The sequence below is a fragment of the Lipotes vexillifer genome, unplaced genomic scaffold, assembly GCF_000442215.2.
Source record: "Lipotes vexillifer unplaced genomic scaffold, Lipotes_vexillifer_v1.1 scaffold153, whole genome shotgun sequence".
Taxonomy (NCBI): domain Eukaryota; kingdom Metazoa; phylum Chordata; class Mammalia; order Artiodactyla; family Lipotidae; genus Lipotes; species Lipotes vexillifer.
In genome coordinates, this window is record NW_006774670.1 from 2,004,710 (window position 1) to 2,029,102 (window position 24,393).

Genomic DNA, 24,393 nt, shown 5'->3' on the forward strand with positions numbered 1-24,393 from the left:
ATTCATTGATGAATGGATAATGAAAATGTTTTATACAAATGAATACTACTCAGCAACAAAAAGAAGGAACTACTACATGAAACATTTATGAATCTCATTATGCTAAGTGAAAGACACCAAACCAAAAAAAGGACTACATATTGTACAATTCCGTTTATATTAAGTGTCTAGAAGAGGCAAATCTATAGTGACAGAAAGCAGATTATTTGTTGTCTGCCTTTGTGGGTGGGAGCAGGGATTGAGTAACTACAAACAGTCACTAGGGATCATTTTGGGTGATGAAAATGTTCTAAAAGTGGGTTGTGAGGGTCACTGTATTTAAAATTGGTGAATGCTATATTGTATAAATTATACCTTAATAAAACTGCCTTCTAAAAACAACAACAAAAATAAATAAAAATTTTCTTTATAACTTTTTAAAATACCTAAGGATATAAATTTCCACTGAAGCCCTATTTTGGCTGAAATCCATATGTCCTGATATTTAGGGTTTTCATTACTCATTAGTTTTAAATGTTTTTAAATTTTTATTATGATTTTTTCTTCTTGAATTATTTAACAAAGTGTTTGATTTTCTAAACATTTATAGGGTTTTTAGCTATTTAAAAAAATGAACTTATTTTTTAATTGCACTGTCAGAAAACATAGTATGCGATTATCTTCACTTTTTAATATGTTGAGCATTTGATTAATTTTTAACTGACCCATGTGTACATGAGAAAAATATGTATTTGCTAACTTTGATGTGCAGAATTCGATATGCTTATGCTAAGTAAAACGTGCTAATTGTTCAGCTCATATATTCTTTCTGGCTTTTGATTATACTTGTGCTATCACTAAAGAGGTTTATTGAATTCTCCCCTTATAATGGAAAATGTATCAATTTCTCCATATAATTCTATTAATTTGGCTTCTTAAAGCTGAGGCTAGTTTACTAGAGGCATGCATATTTAGAATTGCTATAGCTTTTCATAAATAGAATAGATAAATAGAATGTCCTTTTACTATATACTTATGCTCTCCCAATAATGCTTTTTTTTTAAACGTCTATTTGGTTTGATATCAACATAGATATGCAGTCTTCATCCTTGGTTATTATTTGCTTGATATATCCTTTAACATTAGTTAACTTTCAACCTCTGCATATGTGTTTACTTTATCTCATTTTATTATAAACAATATATATCTGAAATTTAAATATTTTTACAAGTGATAATTTCTATATTGACAATTTTAGTCCACTTACATTTTTTAAATAATCAAATCTATAACTACTATAGAAAACGAATAGATAGTTTAAAATCCTCACCAACCCCCCCACCCATCCCCCCAAAACAGAACTTACCTTAATGATTGTACAAGGGAGTTTGTTACCTAACGAAATTTGGGTCCACTAGCCTGTGCACAGTAAAGCCAATCTACTGACAACAGGTTGTGATGAAGGAAAATGCAGAGTTTATTGCAGGTGCCAAGCAAGGAGTGTGGGCAGCTAATGCTCAAAAAACAAAACAAAACAAAACAAAAACCAACAACAAGAAAAAAACCTGAACTAGATTCTCTACTTCAATCAATGCACTGAAATTGTGGCGTCACCAGAGAAACTGGCAGGGAGGAAGAGACTTTCCAAACTGACATTCACCTTATTGATTTCACCTTTATCATTCCTTAGCTTTGCCTGCCTGGTGACTTTGACAGCAGTAGGGACCTATACTTCAGGGATGTAATCACACTACAAGGGAAGATTGGACATACATGTAGTCTAGCTGGCCTTCTCTCCCTGAAGGAAAACTATCTTCTGCAAAATAAAATTATAATCCTAATGTTGACTGGTGAACATAAAATCAGGGCAAAGGGAATTAGTTCAGCATTTCAATATTTAATTGCATCAGGATTTTAATTATTACATCTCTCATCAGAATCAAGAGGTACCTGCTACCAAAACCAAGCATGGTGAATCTTTTATCAATGTGCTGTCTCCCCAGGACAAGCTAGGAGGAGGAAATGCTGCCATTGATTGCCTAATGGTCTTGCTTTTCTATATTTTATGCTAATTAATCCCTGTTTCTAATAAATAACTCTTTTTGAGATTCATTAATATCTTCTTTCATTTGTTCTGTCCAGGAGGCCAACTTGTCTCTTCAAGATGACTTTGAATCTCTTATCATTTTGGGTGGATTTTATAATTGTTAGAGAACAATTTTCTTTCTCTGTTTTCCCAATTCTGAGAGAGCTCCTCACTATTACCCATATGAATACATATGCCCAAATAACTAATAAAAATTTAGTCACACACATATATAAGAACTTTTCTGTTCTTTTTCTGCCTTCTCCCTTTGTGCCATTTGGTGGGAGTTCTAGCAGATTCTGGACAGTTTGACTAAGAGAGTTAAGCAATTAAAATTATCCCTTTGCAGGCTTCCCTGGTGGCGCAGCGGTTGAGTCCGCCTGCCGATGCAGGGGACACAGGTTCGTGCCCCGGTCCGGGAAGATCCCACATGAAGCAGTTGGGCCCGTGAGCCGTGGCTGCTGAGCCTGCGTGTCCGGAGCCTGTGCTCCACAACAGGAGAGGCCACAACAGTGAGAGGCCTGCATACCGCAAAAAAAAAAAAAAAAAAAAAAAAAATTATCCCTTTGCATATCAATCTTCCTGGAATATCTTAGAGGGCCACTAAGATCTCTGATTGGACCCTCACTGCCTGCACAGCTTTATAGTGAAGGCAAGATGTCTCATCTTTCCTACTTTCCATTTGCTTCCTATCTTTTCTAAAGCATATCCAATTATAGTTAAAAGCATTTGACTACCTCAAAAGACTATGAATGATCAGGGAGGTCAGAGTAGCAATTTAAAAGCCTTGAGTTTTCCATAAATATCCAGAGAGACACACTTTTGAATATTTTGTCCTCAGTGAAGTAACATCCATATCTCTGAAATTGCTTCAGAATCTCAAAAGACCCTGACAATATGCCTTGACCTTACATATTGGCTAAAATATAACTTTGGTGACTCCGGCAACAGTTATCTATATTTTAATGTCTCTACAGATTTTCTCAACAGATCTATATAAGTAGATTCGAAAGAAGTAATCTTTATTCAGCCACTTTGGAGATATGAATACAAATTGGGGAGGAAGGTGAAGATGAGAAGCAATGCCATAAGGAAAACATTCATCTTTGTAAAAGCTAATTGTGATGACAATTACTTTCTGCTTTGGAAGCAAATGGGTGATGTTGGCTCTTACCATGAAATCTGTTCAAAGAAATAAAATAGATTTGTTCAAAGAAATTTGTTCAAAGAAATAAAATAAATTTAGTCAACAGTGACTGAATTGTTCATTATGTTAAGAATGGAAAGCAATCTTGTAAAATGTCATATTTTGCATTTATTTTAATTTTCCAAGAACATTTATGCCAACTAAATGTAAAATTTCTTCAATATCACTCCTACCTAATTAAAGGGGAAAAATAAAATGGCTAGATGCCTTTGACAAAATAGTCATAGTATTTAAATAATTATTGTCTTTTTCAGTAGAGTTACAGACAAGGAAAAATCAGGTGAAGGAGTAAAAGGGGTATTCAAGATATTTGTCAAGGATAGGAAGACAAAGAGGAAAACAATGGCTCAGTGAGGAATTCAGCCTTTGCTCTGAACAGCAGTGCTTGCAGAGCTCTGACTCTCTCTGGAGGCATCTTGCACCTTCCTTCCATCCTTTAATCATTCACCCACCTGCTCCAACACACACTCAGAAAGGTGACTAAAATAATGGCAAAGAATAAACCACTTCCTGTTCTGGAGTTATTGTACTAGCCCCACACTATATAAATCTTCACATCTCTTCCAGATTTTGAACAGCTGTTTCTAGTCATCTAGTTAAAAAATACACTTCCTATAGTTTCCTCAGACCTAGTTTGAATGCTGGGTTGGTGCCTGTGTTACTGGGCTGTTTCTGCTTAAGCCTTCTTTCTCAACTTGGACTTCTGGAGGTTAACCTCTTTAGATCTGTAAAGAACTGGCCTGTACAATTTTCATTTACTTCTGTTTATGTGTCCTGGCTGGCTTGAATGTTTGGAAGTAATGCCTGGCCTGAAGGCTGAGCCTGAAAATCCTGCTCATATTTTCAGGCTCTCCTCATGCCCATAATCTTTTTTTTTTAATTGAGGTATAATTGACATAACATTGTATTAGTTTCAGGTGAACAGTGTAATGATTTGATATTTGTTTATATTTCAAAATAATAATCACAATAAGTCCAGTTAACATCCTTCACCATATGAAGTTATAAAAATTTTTGTGTGATGAGAGCTTTCAAGATCCATTCTCCTAGATACTTTCAAGTATTTGATATAGTATTGTTAAATATATTTACCATGCTATACATTACATCCCCATGACTTATTCATTTTATAACTGGAAACTTATACTTTTTAACCACATTTACCCATTTCATCCACCCCTCACCCCCTGCCTCAGACAACAACTAATGTGTTCAATTTTCCATAAGCTCATGGGGCTTTTTTGTTAGATTTTTTGGTTTTGTTTTGTTTTTAGATTCCACATATAAGTGAGATCATATAGTATTTATCTTTTATCTGATGTTTCACTTAGCATAATGTCCTCAAGGTCCGTCCATGTTGTTGCAAATGGAAAATTTTCATTCTTTTTTTATGGCTGAATAATATTCTGTTGTGTGTTTATATATATTCCACATTTTCTTTATCCATTCATCTATCAACAAACCTTTAAGTTGTTTTTATGTCTTGGTTATTGTAATAGTGCTTTGATGAACATGAGGGTGCCTCTATCAGTTTGAATTTGTGTCTTTTTCAAATTAATACCCAGAAATGAGGAATTGCTGAATCACATGGTAGCTCTACTTCTAATTTTTTTGAGGAAACTCTATGGATGCACCAATTTACATTCCCACCAACAGGGCACAATGCTTCTCTTTTCTCCACATCTTTATCAACACTTATTTCTTATCTTTTTGAAAACAGTAGCCATTATAACAGTTGTGAGGTGATATCTCATTATGGTTTTGACTTAAGTTTCCACGATGATTGGTGATGTTGAGCATATTTTCACATACCTGTAGGATATCTGTATGTCTCCTTTGAAAAATGTCTATTCAGACCTTCTGCCCATTTTTTAATCAGATTCTTTGGGTTTTTTTGCTATTGAGTTGTATGAGTTCTTTATATAGTTTTGATATTAACCCATTATCAGATATGTAATTTGTAAATATTTTCTTCCCTTTTGTATGTTGCCTTTTCATTTTGTTGATTATTTCCTTTTTTTGTGCAGAAGCTATTAATTAGATGTAGTCACACTTGTTTATTTTTGCTTTTGGTATCAAATCCAAAAAATCATCACCAAGACCAATGTCAAGAAGCATACACCAGTTTTCTTGCAGGATTTTTATGGTTTCAGGTCTTATATTCAAGTCTTTAATCCAGTTTAATTTAATTTTTGTGTATGATGTAAGACAATGATCCAGTTTCATTCATTTGCATGGGGCATACAGTTTTCCCAACACTGTATATTGAAGAAACTTTCCTTTCCTCATTGTATATTCTTGGCTCCTTTGTTGTAAATTAATTGACCAAATATGTGTGGGTATACATCTGGACTCTCTACTTTGTTCCATTGATCTATATATCTGTTTTTAATGCCAAACCATGCTGTTTTGATTCATATTGCTTTGTAATATAGTTTGAAACCAGGGAGCAGCATGCCTCCAGCTTGGTTCTTCATTCTAAAGATGGCTTTGGGAAATTGGGGTCTTTTGTGGTCCATACAAACTTCAGGATTGTTTGCTCTATTACTGTGAAAAATGCCATTGGAATTTTAATAAGGATTACAATGAATCTGTAGATTGTTTTGGGTACTATAAACAATTTAACAATATTCTTATAATCCATGAGCATGGAATATCTTTTCATTTATTTGCCTCTTCATTGCTTTCATTAATGTCTTATAGTTTTCACTGTACAGATCATTTACCTCCTTGGTTAAATTTATTTCAAGGTATTTTAATCTTTTTGATGTAATCATAAATGGAATTGTTTACTTAATTTCTCTTTTAGATAGTTTATTATCAGCATATAGAAATGTCACAGAATTTTGAATATTTAGTATCCTTCAGCTTTACTGAATATGTTGATTAGTTCTAACAATTTTTGGTGGTGTCTTTAGGTTTTTCTATATATAATATCAGATGATCTGCAAATAGTGACAGTTTTACTTCTTTCTTTCCAATTTGAATGTCTTTTACTTTTTGACTAAATGTTCTCACTAGGACTTCCAATAGTATATTTTTAAAAAGTAGCAAGAGTGCACATACTTGTCTTGATTCTGATCTTAGAGGAAAAGCTTTCAGCATTTCACTGTTGAGTATGATGTTAGCTGTGGGCTTGTCATCTATGGCCTTTATCATATTGAAGTATGTTCCCTCTATACCAACTTTGCTGAGAGTTTTTAATCATAAATGGAGGTTGAGTTCTGTGAGATGCTTTTTCTGCATCTATTGAGATGATCATATGATTTTTACCCCTCATTTTGTTAATGTGGTGTATTAAATTGAGTGATTTGTGGATACTGTACTATCCTTGCATCCCTGGAATAAATCCCACTTGATCATGGTGTATAATCCTTTTAATTTATTGTTGAAATTAGTTTGCTAATAATTTGTTGAGGACTTTTGCATCTGTGTTCATCAGGGATATTGGCCTGCAATTTTCTTTTCTTGTGGCACCCTTATCTGGTTTTAAGATCAGGGTAATATTAGCCTCATAAAATGAGTTTGTAAGTCTTCTATATTATTTTTTGAAAGAGTTTGAAAAAGATTATTATTAATTCTTCTTTGAATGTTTGGTAGAATTGACCAGTAAAGCCATGTGGGCTGGAATTTTCTTTTTAGGGAGATTTTTCATTATTGATTCAACCTCCTTACTAGTAATAAGTGTGTTCAGATGTTCTGTTTCTTCATGGTTCAGTCTTGGTAGGTTACATGCTGCTACGAAGTTTTTCTTCTAGCTTGTCAAATTTGTTGGCATGTAAGTATTCATAGTAGTCTCTTACAATCCTTTGTATTTCTGTGATTTCAGTTATAATGTCTCCTCTTTAATTTCCACATTTATTTATTTGTGTGCTCTCTTTATTTCTTAATTGTGTCTGGCTAAAGTTTTGTCAATTTTGTCTTCAAAGAACCAGATCTTAGTTTCATTGATCTTTTCTTTTGTCTTTTAAGTCTCTATTTCATTTATTTCTGCTCTAATTTTTGTTACTTTCTATCCTTTACTAACTTTGGGCTTCATTTGTTCTTCTGTATGTAGGTCATTGAATGTAAAGTTAGGTGCTTTATTTGAGATTTTTGTTTTATGAGATAGGTATTTATCTCTATGAACTTCCTTCTTACAACAGCTTCTGCTATATCCCATAAGTTTTGGGTTGTTATATTTCCATTTTTATTTGTCTCTCAGTATTTTTTTTATTTCTCTTTTGATCTTCTTCTTTGACCCATTATTTGTTCAGTAGGATGTTAATCTCCACATAATTGTGAATTTTCCAGTTTCTTCTTGTAACTGATTTCTAGTTTCAAACTATTGTGGTCAGAGAAGATAAGTGACACTGTCAATGTCAAATTTACTAAGACTTGTTTTGTGGTCTAACACATGACCTACCCTAGAAAATATTCCTTGTGCACTTGAGAAAAATATGTATTCTGTTGCTTTTAGAAGGAATATTCTGTATATATCTGTTAATTCTATTGGCTATAATGTGTTGTTTAAGGTAAATGTTTTCCTTACTGATTTTCAATCTGGATGACCTATTGATGTAAGTAGAATGTTAAAGTCCCCTATTGCTATTTCTCCCTTTAAGTCTGTTAGTATTTGCTTTATATATTTAGGTACTCTTATGTTGGGTGCAGAAATATGTACAAATGATATATCCTCTTTTTGGATTGACCACTTTACCATTATGTAATGTCCTTTTTTATCTCTTATTACAGTCTTTGTTTTAAAGTCTAGTTTGTCTGATATAAGTATAGCTACCACAGCTTTCTTTTGATTTCTATTTGCATGAAATATTTTTTTTAATCTCTTCACTTCAGTCAGTGTGTGTCTTTACATCTGAAGTGAGTCTCTTGTAGGCAACATATAGATGAGTCTTGTTTTTGTTTGTTTTTTTAAAATCCATTCAGCCATTCTATGTCTCTTGATTGGACCATTTAATCCATTTACAATTAAAGTAATTATTGATAGATATGTACTTATTGCCATTTTGTTAATTGTGTACTGGCTGTTTTGTAGTTCTTCTCTTGCTCTCTTTCTTTGTGGATTGATGACATTCTTCAGTAGTATGCTTAGTTCCTTTCACTTTATCTTTTGTATATTTACGACAGGTTTTTGCTTTGTGGTTACCATGAGACTTACATATAACCACGTATTTATAACAATCTATTTTAGGTTGATAACAACTTAACTTTGAACACATTCTAAAGCTCTGTATTTTTACTCTCCACTGAATATGTTTTAGGTTTTGTTGTTACATTTTACATCTTTTTATCCTGTTTCCCTTAAATAATTATTGTGGTTATAGTAATGTTTACTGCTTTTGTATTTTAACCTTCATACTAGCTTTATAAGTGCTTAATCCACTATTTTTACTATATGTTTACCTTTACCAGGGAGATTTATACTTTCCTAAGTTCCCTTATTACTATTTAGAGCCCCTTCTTTTTAGCTTAAATAAGTCCCTTTAACATTTCTTGTAAGCAAATTTAATGGTGACGAACTCCTTTAACTTTAGATTGTCTTGAAAACTGTTTAACTGTTCTTCAGTTCTGAAAGATAATTTTGCAGGGTAGAGTATTCTTGGTTAGAAGTTTTTCTTTTCTTTCAGCACATTGAATATACTGTGCCCCTACCTTGTGGTTTCTAGAATTTCTATTGAAAAATATGATAGTCTTATGGGGATTCCCTTGTATGTAACAAATTATTTTTTTTTCTTGCTGCTTTTAAGATTCTCTTCTTTAACTTTAGAGATTTTAATTACAATGTGTCTTGGTGTGGGCCCCCAAGTTAAGAGAAGTTTTCAGCCATTATTTCTCAAATAAGTTTTCTGTCCCTTTCTCTTATCTCTTTATGGAACTCCTATAATGTGAATGCTAGTTCACTTGATGTTGTCCCATAAGTCCTTTAAGCTATCTTCACATAAAAAATTTTTTTTTCTCTTTCCTCACTCTGGTTGTGTGAGTTCCACTGCCCTGTCCTTCAGTTCATCGATCTCTCCTTGTTCATCTAGTTGCTGTTGAATCCCTGTACTGTATTTTTCAGTTCAGTTATTGTATTCTTCAGCTCTATGACTTCTTTTTGTTATTGTTGTTTAACTCATTTTTATTGCAATTATTGTTGTTTTCATGTTTGTTCCCCTACCAGACAGTAAGATTCATATATATATATAAAATTAAAGTATAGTTGACTTACTATGTTGTGTTAGTTTCAGGTGTACAGCACAGTGATTCAGTTATATATATATTTACTTTTTCAGATTCTTTTCACTCATAGGTTATTAAAAAATATTGAGTATAGTTCCTTCTGCTGTACAACAGGTCCTTGCTGGTTATCTTTTTTTTTTTAAGTTTTACTAACTCTTTTATTTTTTCTTTTTCTTTATATTTTTTTAACATGTTTATCGGAGTATAATTGCTTTACAATGGTGTGTTAGTTTCTGCTTTATAACAAAGGAATCAGTTATACATATACATATGTTTTCATATCTCTTCCCTCTTGCATCTCCCTCCCTCCCACCCTCCCTATCCCACCCCACAAGGTGGTCACAAAGCACTGAGCTGATCTCCCTGTGCTATGTGGCTGCTTCCCACTAGCTATCTATTTTATGTTTGGTAGTGTATATATGTCCATGCCACTCTCTCAGTTTGTCCCACCTTACCCTTCACGCTCCCCGTATCCTCAAGTCCATTCTCTAGTAGGTCTGCAACTTTATTCCTGTCTTGCCCCTAGGTTCTTCATGACCTTTTTTTTTTCTTTAGATTCCATGTATATGTGTTACTATATGGTATTTGTTTTTCTCTTTCTGACTTCACTCTTTATGACAGACTCTAGGTCCATCCACCTCACTACAAACAACTCAATTTCATTTCTTTTTATGGCTGAGTAATATTCCATTGTATATACGTGCCACATTTTCTTTATCCATTCATCTGTTGATGGACATTGAGGTTGCTTCCATGTCCTGGCTATTGTAAATAGAGCTGCAATGAACATTATGGTACATGACTCTTTTTGAGTTACGTTTTTCTCAGGGTATGTGCCCAGTAGTGGGATTGCTGGGTCATATGGTAGTTCTAATTGTAGTTTTTTAAGGAAACTCCATACCGTTCTCCATAGTGGCTGTATCAGTTTACATTCCCACCAACAGAGCAAGAGGGTTCCCTTTTCTCCACATCCTCTCCAGCATTTATTATTTTTAGATTTTTTGATGATGGCTATTCTGACTGGTGTGAGATGATATCTCATTGTAGTTTTGACTTGCATTTCTCTAATGATTAATGATGTTGAGCATTCTTTCATGGGTTTGTTGGAAATCTGTATATCTTCTTTGGAGAGATGTCTATTTAGGCCTTCTGCCCATTTTGGAATTGGGTTGTTTGTTTTTTGATATTGAGCTGCATGAGCTGCCTGTAAATTTTGGAGATTAATCCTTTGTCAGTTGCTTCATTTGCAAATATTTTCTCCCATTCTGAGGGGTGTCTTTTGGTCTTGTTTATGGTTTCCTTTGCAGTGCAAAAGCTTTGAAGTTTCATTAGGTCCCATTTGTTTATTTTTATTTCCATTTCTCTAGGAGGTGTGTCAAAAAGGATCTTGCTGTGATTTATGTCATATATTGTTCTGCCTATGTTTTCCTCTAAGAGTTTGATAGTGTCTGGCCTTACATTTAGGTCGTTAAGCCATTTTGAGTTTATATTTGTGTATGGTGTTCAGGACTGTTCTAATTTCATTCTTTTACATGTACCTGTCCAGTTTTCCCAGCAGCACTTATTGAAGAGGCTGTCTTTTCTCTGAATATTCTTGCCTCCTTTATCAAAGATAAGGTGACCATATGTGCATGGGTTTATCTCTGGTCTGTCTATCCTGTTTAATTGAGCTATATTTCTGTTCTTGTGCAGTACCATACTGTCTTGATTAATGTAGCTTTGTAATATAGTCTGAAATCAGAGAGCCGGATTGCTCTAGCTCTGTTTGTCTTTCTCAAAATTGCTTTGGCTATTTGGGGTCTTTTGTGTTTCCATATAAATTGTTAAATTTTTTGTTGTATTTCTGTGAAAAATGCCAGTGGTAGTTTGATAGGGATTGCATTGAATCTGTAGATTGCTTTGGGTAGTAGAGTCATTTTCACAATGTTAATTCTTCCAATCCAAGAACATAGTATATCTCTCCATCTATTTGTACCATTTTAAATTTCTTTCATCACTGTCTTATAATTTTCTGCATACAGGTCTTATGTCTTCTTAGGTAGGTTTATTCCTAGATATTTTATTCTTTTTGTTGCAATGATAAATGGGAGTGTTTTCCTAATTTCACTTTCAATTTTTCATCATTAGTGTATTTCTGTGAGAGATTTCTGTGTATTAATTTTGTATCCTGCTACTTTACCAAATTTATTGATTAGTTCTTATAGTTTTCTGGTAGCATCTTTAGGATTCTCTATGTATAGTATCATGTCATCTGCAAACAGTGACAGTTTTACTTCTTCTTTTCCAATTTGTATTCCTTTTATTTCTTTTCTTCTCTGATTGCTGTGGCTAAAACTTCCAAAACAATGTTGAATGAGAGTGGTGAGAGTGGGCAACCTTGTCTTGTTCCTGATCTTAGTGGAAAAGGTTTCAGTGTTTCACCATTGAAGATGATGTTGGCTGTGGGTCTGTCATATATTACCTTTATTATGTTGAGGAAAGTTCCCTCTGTGCCCACTTTCTCAAGGGTTTTTATCATAAATTGGTGTTGAATTTTGTCAAATGCTTTCTCTGCATCTATTGAGATGATCATATGGTTTTTCTCTTTCAATTTGTTAATATGGTGTATCACATTGATTGATTTGCATACAGTGAAGAACACTTGCATTCCTAGGATAAACCCCACTTGATCATGTTGTATGATCCTTTTAATGTGCTGCTGGATTCTGTTTGCTAGTATTTTGTTGAGGATTTTTGCATCTATGTTCATCAGTGATATTGGCCTGTAGTTTTCGTTTTTGTGACATCTTTGTCAGGTGTTGGTATCAGGATGATGGTGGCCTTGTAGAATGAGTTTTGGAGTGTTCCTCCCTCTGCAATATTTGGGAAGAGTTTGAGGATAGGTGTTATCTCTTCTCTAAATGTTTGATAGAATTCGCCTGTGAAGCCATCTGGTCCTGGGCTTTTGTTTGTTGGAGGATTTTATTTTTTTAACATCTTTATTAGAGTATAATTGCTTTACAGTGGTGTGTCAGTTTCTGCTTTATAACAAAGTGCATCAGTTATACATGTACATATGTTCCCATATCTCTTCCCTCTTGCATCTCCCTCCCTCCCACCCTCTTTATCCCACCCCGCTAGATTGTCTAGCAGTTATGCGGGTGCTTCCCACTAGGTATCTATTTTAAGTTTGATAGTGTAAATATGTCCATGCCACTCTCTCACTTTGTCCCAGCTTAACTTCCCCACTCTCCGTTTCCTCAAGTCCATTCTCTAGTAGGTCTGCATCTTTATTCCCATTTTGCACCTAGGTTTGTTGGAACATTTTTAATCACAGTTTCAATTTCAGTGCTTGTGATTTGTCTGTTCATATTTTCTCTATCTTCCTGGTTCAGTCTCAGAAGGTAATACATTTCTAAGAATTTGTCCATTGCTTCCAGGTTGTCCATTTTATTGGTATAGAGTTGCTTGTAGTAATCTCTCATGACCATTTGTATTTCTGCAGTGTCAGTTGTTACTTCTCCTTTTTCATTTCTAGTTTTATTGATTTGAGTCTTCTCCCTTTTTTTCTTGATGAGTCTGGCTAATGTTTTATCAATTTTGTTTCCCTTCTCAAAGAACCAGGTTTTAGTTTCATTGATCTTTGCTATCATTTCCTTCATTTATTTATTTATTATTTTTGGCTGTCTTGGGTCTTCGTTTCTGTGTGAGGGCTCTCTCTATTGCGGCCTCTCTTGTTGTGGAGCGCAGGCTCCAGACTCGCAGGCTCAGTAATTGTGGCTCACAGGCTCAGTTGCTCTGGGGCATGTGGGATCTTCCCAGACCAGGGCTCGAACCCATGTCCCCTGCATCGGCAGGCAGATTCTCAACCACTGCACCACCAGGGAAGCCCTTCTTCATTTCTTTTATATTTATTTCTGTTCTGATATTTATGATTTCTTTCATTCTGCTAACTTTGGGGTGTTTTTGTTCTACTTTCTCTAATTGCTGTATGTGTAAGGTTAGGTTGTTTATTTGAGATGTTTCTTGTTTCTTAAGGTAGGATTGTATTGCTATAAACTTCTCTCGTAGAACTGCTTCTGCGGCATCCCATGGGTTTTGGGTTGTCATTTTTTCATTTTCGTTGGTTTCTAGGTATTTTTTTACTTCCTCTTTGCCTCAGTGATCTCTTGGTTATTAAGTAGTATGTTGTTTAGCCTCCATGTGTTTGTATTTTTTACAGATTTTTTCATGTAATTGATACCTAGTCTTATAGTGTTGTGGTCAGAAAAGATACTTGAACGATTTCAATGTTCTTAAATTTACCAAGGCTTGATTTGTGACCCAAGGTATGATATATCCTGGAGAATGTTCCATGAGCACCTGAGAAGAATGTGTATTTTGTTGTTTTTGGATGGAATGTCCTATAAATATCAATTAAGTCCATCTTGATTAATGTATCATTTAAAGCTCTGTTTCCTTATTTATTTTCATTTTGGATGATCTGTCCTTTGGTGAAAGTGGGGTGTTAAAATCTCCTATTGTGATTGTGTTCCTGTCAATTTCCCCTTTTATGGCTGTTAGTATTTGCCTTATGTATTGAGGTGCTCCTATGTTGGGTGCATAAATATTTTCAATTGTTTTATCTTCTCCTTGGATCAATCCCTTGACCATTATGTAGTGTCCTTCTTTGTCTCTTGTAATAGTCTTTATTTTAAACTCTATTTTGTCTGATATGATAATTGGTATTCTAGGTTTCTTTTGGTTTCCATTTGCATGGAATATCTTTTTCCATCCTCTCACTTTCAGTCTGTATGTGTCCCTAGGTCTGAAGTGGGTATCTTGTAGACAGCATATATATGGGTCTTGTTTTTGTCTCCATTCAGCCAGTCTGTGTCTTTTGATGGGAGCATTTAATCCACTTACATTTAAGGTAATTATTGATATGTACGTTCCTTTTCCCATTTTCTTAATTGTTTTGGGTTTGTTATAATAGGTCTTTTCCTTCTCTTCTGTTTCTCGCCTAGAGAAGATCCTTTAGCATTTGTTGTAAAGCTGGTTTGGTGGTGCTGAACTCTCTCAGCTTTAGCTTGGCTGTAAAGGTTTTAATTTCTCCATCAAATCTGAATGTGATTCTTGCTGGGTAGAGTAATCTTGGTTGCAGGTTTTTCTCCTTCATCACTTTAAATATGTCCTGCCAGTCCCTTCTGGCTTGCAGAGTTTCTGCTGAAAGATCAGCTGTTAACCTTATGGGCATTCCCTTGTGTGCTATTTATTGTTTTTCCCTTGCTGCTTTTAATATGTTTTCTTTGTATTTAATTTTTGACAGTTTGATTAATATGTGTCTTGGCATGTTTCTCCTTGGATTTATCTTGTATGGGACTCTGTGTTCCTGAACTTGATTAACTATTTCCTCTCCCATATTTGGGAAGTTTTCAACCATAATCTCTTAAAATATTTTCTCAGTCCCTTTCTTTTTCTCTTTCTCTTCTGGGACCCCTATAATTCGAATGTTGGTGCATTTAATCTTGTCCCAGAGGTCTCTGAGATTGTCCTCAATTCTTTACATTCTTTTTTCTTTATTCTGCTCTGCAGTAGTTATTTCCACTATTTTATCTTCCAAGTCACTTATCTGTTCTTCTGCCTCAGTTATTCTGTTCTTGATCACTTGTAGAGAATTTTTAATTTCATGTATTGTTTTGTTCATCACTGTTTGTTGGCTCTTTAGTTCTTCTAGGTCCTTGTTAAATGTTTCTTGTATTTTTTTCCATTCTATTTCCATGGTTTTGGATCATCCTTAGTTCATTATTCTGAATTCTTTTTCAGGTAGACTGCCTATTTCCTCTTCATTTGTTAGGTCTGCTGGGTTTTTGCCTTGCTGCTTCATCTGCTTTATGTTTCTCTGTCTTCTCATTTTGTTAACTTACTGTGTTTGGTGTCTCCTTTTTGCAGGTTGCATGTTCGTACTTCCCATTGTTTTTGGTGTCTGTCCCCAGTGGCTAAGGTTGGTTCAGTGGGTTGTGTACCCTTCCTGGTGGAGGGGATAGTGCCTGTGTTCTGGTGGATGAGGCTGGATCTTGTCTTTCTGGTGGGCAGGTCCATGTCTCATGGTGTGTTTTGAGGTTTCTGTGGCCTCATTATGATTTTAGTCATCCTCTCTGCTAATGGATGGGTTTGTGTTCCTGTCTTGCTAGTTGTTTGGCATAGGTTGTCCAGCACTGTAGCTTGCTGGTTATTGAGTGGAGCTGTGTCTTGGCATTGAGATGGAGATCTCTGGGAGATTTTCACTGTTTGATATTACGTGGAGCTGGGAGGTCTCTTGTGGACCAGTGTCCTGGACCTGACTCTTCCACCTCAGAGGCAAAGCCCTGACACCTGGCTGGAGCACAGTGAGCCTGTCATCCACACTGCTCAGAATATAAGGGAGAACAAAAAGAAAGAAACAAAGAAGGAGATAAAGTAATATAGAATTAATAAAGTAAAATAAAATGGTTATTAAAATAAAAAATTATTATTAAAAAAATGTTTACAAAGTAATTAGAAAAAGGAAAGAAGAGAGCAACCAAACCAAAAACCAAATCCACCAATTATAACAAGTGCTAAAATTTATACAGAAAAAAATAAAAATAATAACTGGACAGAGAGAATCCTAGGACAAATGGTAAAACCAAAGGTATACAGACAAAATCACACACAGAAACATACACATACACACTCACAAAAAGAGAAAAAGGGAAAAATACATATGTATCGCTGCTCCCAAAGTCCACCTCCTCAATTTGGGATGATTTGTTGTCTATTCTGGTATTCCACAGATGCAGGGTATATCAAGTTGATTGTGGAGATTTAATCTGCTGCTTCTGAGGCTGCTGGAAAAATTTCCCTTTGTCTTCTTTGTTTGCATAGCTCCCGGGGTTCAGCTTTGGATTTGGACCCGCCACTGAGTGTCGGTCACCTGAGGGCATCTGTTCTTCGCTCAGACAGGATGAGGTTAATGGAGCAGCTGACTCGGAGGCTCTGGCTCACTCAGGCTTAGGGGAGGGAGGGGTACCGATGCCGTGCAAGCCTGCGGCGGGAGAGGCCAGCATGAGTTTGCACCAGCCTGAGGCGCACTGTGCGTTCTCCCAAGGAAGTTGTCCCTGGTCACGGGACCTTGGCAGTGGCGGGTTGCACAGGCTCCAGGGAGGAGAGGTATGGATAGTGACCTGTGCTTGCACACAGGCTTCTTGGTGGCTGCAGCAGCAGCCTTAGCATCTCATGCCCGTCTCTGGGGTCTGTGCTGATAGCTGCGGCTCTCACCCATCTCTGGAGCTCCATTAAGTGGTGCTCTTAATCCCTTCTCCTCGTGCACCAGGAATCAAAGAGGAAAAAGTCTCTTGCCTCTTCGGCAGCTCCAGACTTTTTCCCGGACTCCCTCCCGGCTAGCTGTTGCGTACTAACCCCTTCAGTCTGTGTTCCCGCAGCCAACTCCAGTCCTCTCCCTGGGATCTGACCTCCGAAGCCCGAGCCTCAGCTCTCAGCCCCCACCCATCCAGGCTGGTGAGCAGACAAGCCTCTCCGGCTGGTGAGTGTTGATCGGCACTGATCCTCCGTGCGGGAATCTCTCCACTTTTCCCTCCACACCCTTGTTGCTGTGCTTTTCTCCATGGCTCGGAAGCTTCCCCACCCTGCCACCCGCAGTCTCTGCCCACGAAGGGGCTTCCTAGTGTGTGGAAACCTTTCTTCCTTCACAGCTCCCTCCCACTTGTGCAGATCCCGTTCCTATTCTTTTGTCTCTGTTTTTTCTTTTTTCTTTTGCCCTACCCAGGTACGTGGGGAGTTTCTTGCCTTTTGGGAGGTCTGAGGTCTTCTGCCAGCATTCAGGAGGTGTTCTGTATGAGTTGTTCCCCATGTTGTTGTATTTTTGATGTATTTGTGGGTAGGAAGGTGATCTCTGCGTCTTATTCTTCCGCCGTCTTGAAGCTCTTCCTTACTCACTCTGGACCGCGGTCCCCAGGACATTTGCTGCTTCAACTGCTGTGACCCCTCCAGAGCCGGTAGCCTCAGTGAGGCTGCCCTCCGCTCAGGTTCCGGGGCAGTTTAGTGACCTGTTACCTATTTTATATATAGTAGTGTGTACATCTTAATACCAAACTCCTAATTTATCCCTCCTCCACCCCTTTCCCCTTTGGTAATGATAAGTTTGTTTTCTCTGTCAGTGGGTCTATTTCTGTTTTGTAAATAAGTTCGGTTCTATCTTTTTTTTTTTTTTAGATTCCACATAAGTGGCAACATATGGTATTCATCTTTGGCTTACTTCATTTAGTATGATAATCTCTAGGTCCATCTATGTTGCTACAAATGTCATTATTTAATTCTTTTTTATGACTAATATTCCATTGTGTTTGTGTGTGTATATGTAATATATATTTTATACATATATGCATATATATGTATACTCACATCTTCTTTATCCATTCATCTGTCAGTGGATATTTAGGATGCTTTCATATCTTGCCTCTTGTGATTAATGCTGCTCTGAACATCAGGGTGAATGTATCTTTTCTAATTAGAGTTTTCTTCAGATATATATGGGATTACAGGATCATATGGTAACTCTATTCTTAGTTTTTTAAGGAACCTACATATGATTCTCCATAATGGCTATCCCAATTTACATTCCTGTCAACAGTGTAGGAGAGTTCTTTTTTCTACACACCTTCTTCAGCATTTGATATTTATAGAATTTTTGATGATGGCCATTCTGACCAGAGTGAGGTTATACCTCAGTTTAGTTTTGATTGGTATTTCTCTAACAATTAACAATATTGAGCATCTTTTCATGTTCAAATTAGCCATCTGTATTTGTTGTTTGGAGAAGTGTCTATTTAGGTCCTCTGTCTATTTTTTGCTTGGGTTGTTTGGTTTTTTTATATTGAGCTGTACAAGCTGTTTGTATATTTTGGAAATTAATTCCTTCTTGGTCTCATTGTTTGCAAATATTTTCTCCCATTCCATAGGTTGTCTTTTTGTTGTTTATGGTTTCCTTTGCTGTGCAAAAACTTTTAAGTTTAATTGGTCTCATTTGTTTATTTTTGTTTTCATTACTCTAGAAGATGGATCAAAGAAAGAGCTGTGATTTATGTCAAAAAGTGTTCTGCCTATGTTTTATTCTAGGAGTTCTATAGTGTCCAGACTTACATTTAGGTCTTTAATCCATTCTGAGTTTATTTTATGGTGTTAGAGTGTGTTCTAATTTCATTCTTATACATGTAGCTGTCCAGTTTTCCCAGAACCACTTATTGAAGAGGCTGTCTTTGCTCCAGTGTATATTCTGGCCTCCTTTGTCATAGATTAGGTCACCATACGTGTGTGGGTTTCTGTCTGGGCTTTCTATCCCGTTCCATTGATCTATATTGCTGTTTTTGTGCAAGTACCATACTGTCTTGATTACTGTAGCCCTGTAGTATAGTCTGAAGTTATGGAGCCTGATTCCTCCAGCTCCGTTTCTTTTTCTCTTTTGCTATTTGAGGTCTTTTGTGTTTCCATACAATTGTCAAATTTTTTATTCTAGTTCTGTGAAAAATGCCATTGGTAATTTGATAGGGATTGCATTGAATCTGTAGATTGCTTTGGGTAGTATAGTCATTTTTACAATATTTTTACAATATTGTGTCTTCCAATCCAAGAACATGGTATATCTCTCCATCTGTTTGTGTCGTCTTTGATTTCTTTCATCAATATCTTACAGTTTTCTGCATACGGGTCTTTTACCTCCTTACATAGGTTTATTCCTAGGTATTTTATTCTTTTTGTTGGAGTGGTAAATGTGTTTCCTTAATTTCTCTTTCTGATCTTTTGTTATTAGTGTATAGGAATGCAAGAGATTTCTGTGTATTAATTTTGTATCCTGTGACTTTACTAAGTTTGTTGATTAGCTCTAGTAGTTTTCTGGTGGCATCTTTAGGATTTTCTATGTATAGTAACATGTTATCTGCACACAGTGACAATTTTACTTCTTTTCGAATTTGGATTTCTTATATTTCTTTTTTCTTCTCTGATTGCTGTGGCTAGGTCTTCCAAAACTATGTTGAATAAAAATGGTGAGAGTGGACATCCTTCTCTTGTTCCTGATCATAGAAGAAATGCTTTCAGATTTGCACTGTTGAGAGTGATGTTAGCTGTTGGTTTGTCATATATGGCCTTTATTATGTTGAGGTACGTTCCCTCTGTGCCCACTTTCTTGAGGATTTTTATGATAAATGGGTGTTGAATTTTGTCAAAACTTTTTCTGCGTCTATTGTGATGATCATAAGGTTTTTATTTTTCAATATGTTGATGTGGTGTATCACAGTGATTGATATTGAAAAATCCTTGCATCCATGGGATAAATCACGCTTGATCATGGTGTATGTATGATCCGATTGAATAATTTGGTTTGCTAGTATTTTGTTGAGGATTTTTATGTCTATGTTCATCAGTGATATTGGCCTATAATTTTCCTTTTTTTGTGGTATCTTTATCTCGTTTTGGTACAAGGGTGATGGTGGCCTCATAGAATGTGTTCAGAAGTGTTCCTTCCTCTGCAATTTTTTTTGGAGTAGTTTCAGAAGGATAGGGGTTATCTCTTCTCTAAATACTTGATAGAATTTGCCTGTGAAGCCATCTGGTCCTGGACTTCCTTTTTTTTGGGAGCTTTTTAATCACAGATTCAATTTCAGTATTTGTAATTTGTTCATACTTTCTATTTCTTCCTGGTCCAGTCTTGGGAGATTGTACCTTTCTAAGAACTTGTCTGTTTCTTCTAGTTTGTTCATTTTATTGACATATAGTTGCTTGTAGTAGTCTTTTATCGTCCTTTGTATTTCTGTGGTGTCGGTTCTAAGTTCTCCTTTTTTGTTTCTAATTTTATTGATTTGGGCCCTCTCCCTCTTTTTTCTTGATGAGTCTGTCTAAAGATTTCTCAGTTTTGTTTAACTTTTTAAAGAACTAGTTCCATTAATTTTTTTATTGTTTTCTTTGTTTTTATTTCATTTATTTCTGCTCTGATGTTTATGATTGTTTTCTTCTGCTAACTTTGGGTTTTGTTTGTTTTTCTTTCTTTAGTTGCTTTAGGTGTAAGGTTAGGTTTTTTTATTTGAGATTTTTCTTGTTTCCTGAGGTAACCTTGTATCACTATAAACTTCCATCTTAGAACTGCTTTTGTTTCATCCTGTACATTTTGGATTGTTGTGTTTTCATTTTCCTTTGGCTCTAGGTTTTTTTAAAAAATTTCCTGTTTGGCATTCAGTGATCCAAATGTTATGTCTGTTAACATTTGCTTTATATATTGAGGTGCTCCTATGCTGGGTGTATATATATTTACAATTGTTATATCTTCTTCTTGGATTGATCCCTTGATCATTAGGTAGTGTCCTTCTTTGTCTCTTTTAACAGTCTTTATTTTAAAGTTTGTTTTGTCTGATGTAAGTATTCCTGCTCCAGCTTTCTTTTGATTTCCATTTGCACAGAACACCTTTATCCATCCCCTCACTTTCAGTCTGTATGTGTCTCTAGATCTGAAGTGGGTCTCTTGTAGGCACCATATACACAGGTCTTGTTTTTGATCCATTTAGTCTGTGTCTTTTGGTTGGAGCATTTAATCCATTTACATTTAAGGTAATTATCAATATGTATGTTCTTATTGCCACTTTGTTGTCACGGACTTGTTTTTATAGGGTATTTTTTCTTTCCTCTTCTGTTCTGTTGTGATTTGATGACTATCTTTAGTGTTGTTTGGATACCTTTTTCTTTTTTGTGTTTATATCTATTATACATTTTTGGTTTGCAGTTACCATAAGGTTTTGGTATAGTACTTTGTATATAAACATGGTTGGTTTAGGTTTCTGATCTCTTAATTTAAAATGCATTTCAAGTATCCTGGATTTGTACTCTCCTCAGTCACTGGTTTTGGTATCATATTTGTATGTGGGTTGTTTCCTTCCTTTACTGTATGTTTCCCTTTACCTGTGAGCTTTCCCATTTCATAATTTTCTTATTTCTAGTTGTGACCTTTTCTTTTCCACTTAGAGAAGTTCCTTTAGCATTTTTTGCAAGGCTGGTCTGGTGGTGCTGAATTCTCTTAGCTTTTGCTTGTCTGTAAAGCTTTTGATTTCTTCATTGAATCTGAATGAGCACTTTGCTGGATAGAGTATTCTTGGTTGTGGTTTCTTCCCTTTCAAAACTTTAAATATCATGCAACTCCTTTCCGGCCTTCAGTGTTTCTGCCAAAAAATCAGCTGATAGTCTTATGCGGATTCCCTCGTATGTTGTTGCTTTTCCCTTATTGCTTTTAATATTTTCTTTTTGTTTTTAATCTTTGTCAATTTGATTACTGTGTGTTTTGGCATGTTCATCCTTGGGTTAATCTTGTCTGGGACTCTCTGCACTTCCTGGACTTAGGTGACTGTTTTCTTTCCCATGTTAGGCAAGTTTTCATCTATTATCTCTTCAAATATTTTCTCAGGCTCTTTCTTGCCCTCTTCTCCGTCTGGGACCCCTATATTGTGAATATTAGTGCATTTGACCTTGTCCTAAATGTCTCTTAAGTTGTCCTTATTTCTTTTTATTCTTTTTTCTATATTTTGTTCTGTGGCAGTGATTTCAACCACTCTGTCTTCCAGTTCACTGATCTGTCCTTTTACCTCATTTATTCTACTTTTGATTCCTTCAAGTGTATATTTCAGTTTTTATATTTTTCAACTCTGTTTCATTGTTCTTTGTATTTTCTAACTCTTTGTTAAAAACTCGTAACTTCTCAGTGTGTGCATCCATTCTTTTTCCAAGTTCTTGGATCATCTTTATGCTTATTACTCTGAACTCTTTTGGGTAGATTGCTTATCTCCACTTCACTTAGTTGTTCTTTTGGGGTTTTATCTTGTTCCTTCATCGGGAAGGAACATATTCCTTTGCCGTCTCATTTTGTTTAAATTTTTATTTATGTTTTTATGTTTGTAGTAGTTTTGTTACTTTTCTTGACTTGGAGAAGTAGCCCTCTGTAGGGGATGTCCTATGTGTCCCAGCAATGCCCTCCCCTCTCATCACCCAAGGGCCAGGGACTAGCTGGCCCCAGGGTAGGTTCTGACCTGTGTTTGCAGACTATTCCACAGGCTGTGGGATTGTAGTTTTCTTGCTTCTGGTGTCTGCCTCCTGGTGGATGAGGCTGGTCTAGAGGCTTGTGCAGGCTTACTAGTTGGAGGGGCTGGTGTGTGCCCACTGGTGGGTGGAACTTGGCCCTCTGGTGGGCAGGACTGTGTCAAGGGGTGTGTCTAGAGGTGGCTGTGGGCTCAGGAAGTCTTTAGACAGCCTGTCTGATGATGGGTGGGTCTGTGTTCCTGCACTGTTGGTTATTTGGCCTGAAGCATCCCAGCCCTGAACCCTGCAGGCTCTTGGGTGGGGCTAGGTCTTGGTGCTAATGACCCAAGCAAGGATTTTTGTGTCTGCCTCCAGCAAGAGTTCACATAGATGCACAGTCCTCAATATGTCTGTCACCAGCTTTTATGATCCCAAAGCGAGCCACCACTCTCCCCAGGAGACCCTCTAAGACCAGCAAGTAGGTCAGGCCCAGGCTCCTATGAAGTCACTGCTTTTGCCCTGTATCCTGGTGTGCAAGAGACCTTATGTGCACCCTCAAAGAGTGGAGTTTCTGTTTCCTTCAGTCCTGAGGAATTCCTGCAATCATGCCCCACTCGCCTTCAAAGCCAGATGCTCTGGGGGCTCCTTCTAACACCAGACCCCTAGGCTGGGGAGCCTGATGTGGGGCTCAGAGCTGCCACTCCTGTGGGGGAACTTCTGTGATGTAATTATTCTCCAGTTTGTGGGTTGTCCACTGGATGGTATGGGATTTGATTATATCACAAGTGTGCCCCTCCTACCGTCTTATTGTGGTTTCATCTTTATGTCTTTGGATGTAGAATCTCTTCTTTTGGTAGGTTCCAGTCTTTTTTATCAATGGTTGTTCAGCAGTTAGTTGTGATTTTGGTGTGTTCATGAAAAGAGGTTAGCTCAAGTTCCTTCTAATCTGCCACTTTGTCTCCAGTCCCCAGCTCTGTGACTTCTATTTGGCATTTTTAAATATTTTCAGTCTCTTGTTAAAGTTCTTAGTGTGTTCATACTTTTCCTGAGTTCTCTGAGCATCTTTATGACCATTACTTTGAACTCTTTATAAGGTAAAATACTTACCTCCATTTCATTAAAGTTTTGTTCTGAGGTTTTATTTTGTCTTTCATTTGGAACATATTTCTCTGATTCTTCCTATTTCTTGATTCTCTGTTGGTTTCTATGCATCAGATAAATAGCGACCTCTCCCAGTCTTGAGGAGTAGCCTTGTGTAGGAGATGAAACTTATCTTTCAATCTTGCTGTAACTCTTGATTGTTTTTTGATTGCCCAAGCAGCCCATTTTATTTTTAATGGCTCTCAGGTTGAGGTTGTACTAAGACCTGTCAGTGTCCTAAAGGGGAAGATCTCAGTCAACACCTGGATTCAGGCAGGTGGAAACCAGACCCTCAGGCAGCAGCTTTTTAAGTATGTAAATATACACCATCTTATGGGACCACAAACATAATCCCTGCTGGCCACCAGAGCCAGGTGATCTGTAGGTATCTCCTGGGTGGCAGTTGCAAAAATCAGGGTTTTCAAAACTAGATGTTTTGGTGGCTCATCTCCCAAGTGCAGGTCGTAAAAGTTGGGTTACCTGACTCAAAAAGTTCAAACACTTTGTTCTTTATGGAGAAGTTCTGGGTTTTGAGTTCCTTCCCAATTGTGGGTTGCCACACTGAGGATGGGGTATATTGGTGAGATTGGGTCCCAACCTCTCCTATTCATTTTGATGTGGTCTTTTCTCATTCACCAGATGCATAGGAATTGCTCAATTTATAGGGTTTTTTGTGCCATATGTAGCTGCAGATTCAGTGCGTTCATGG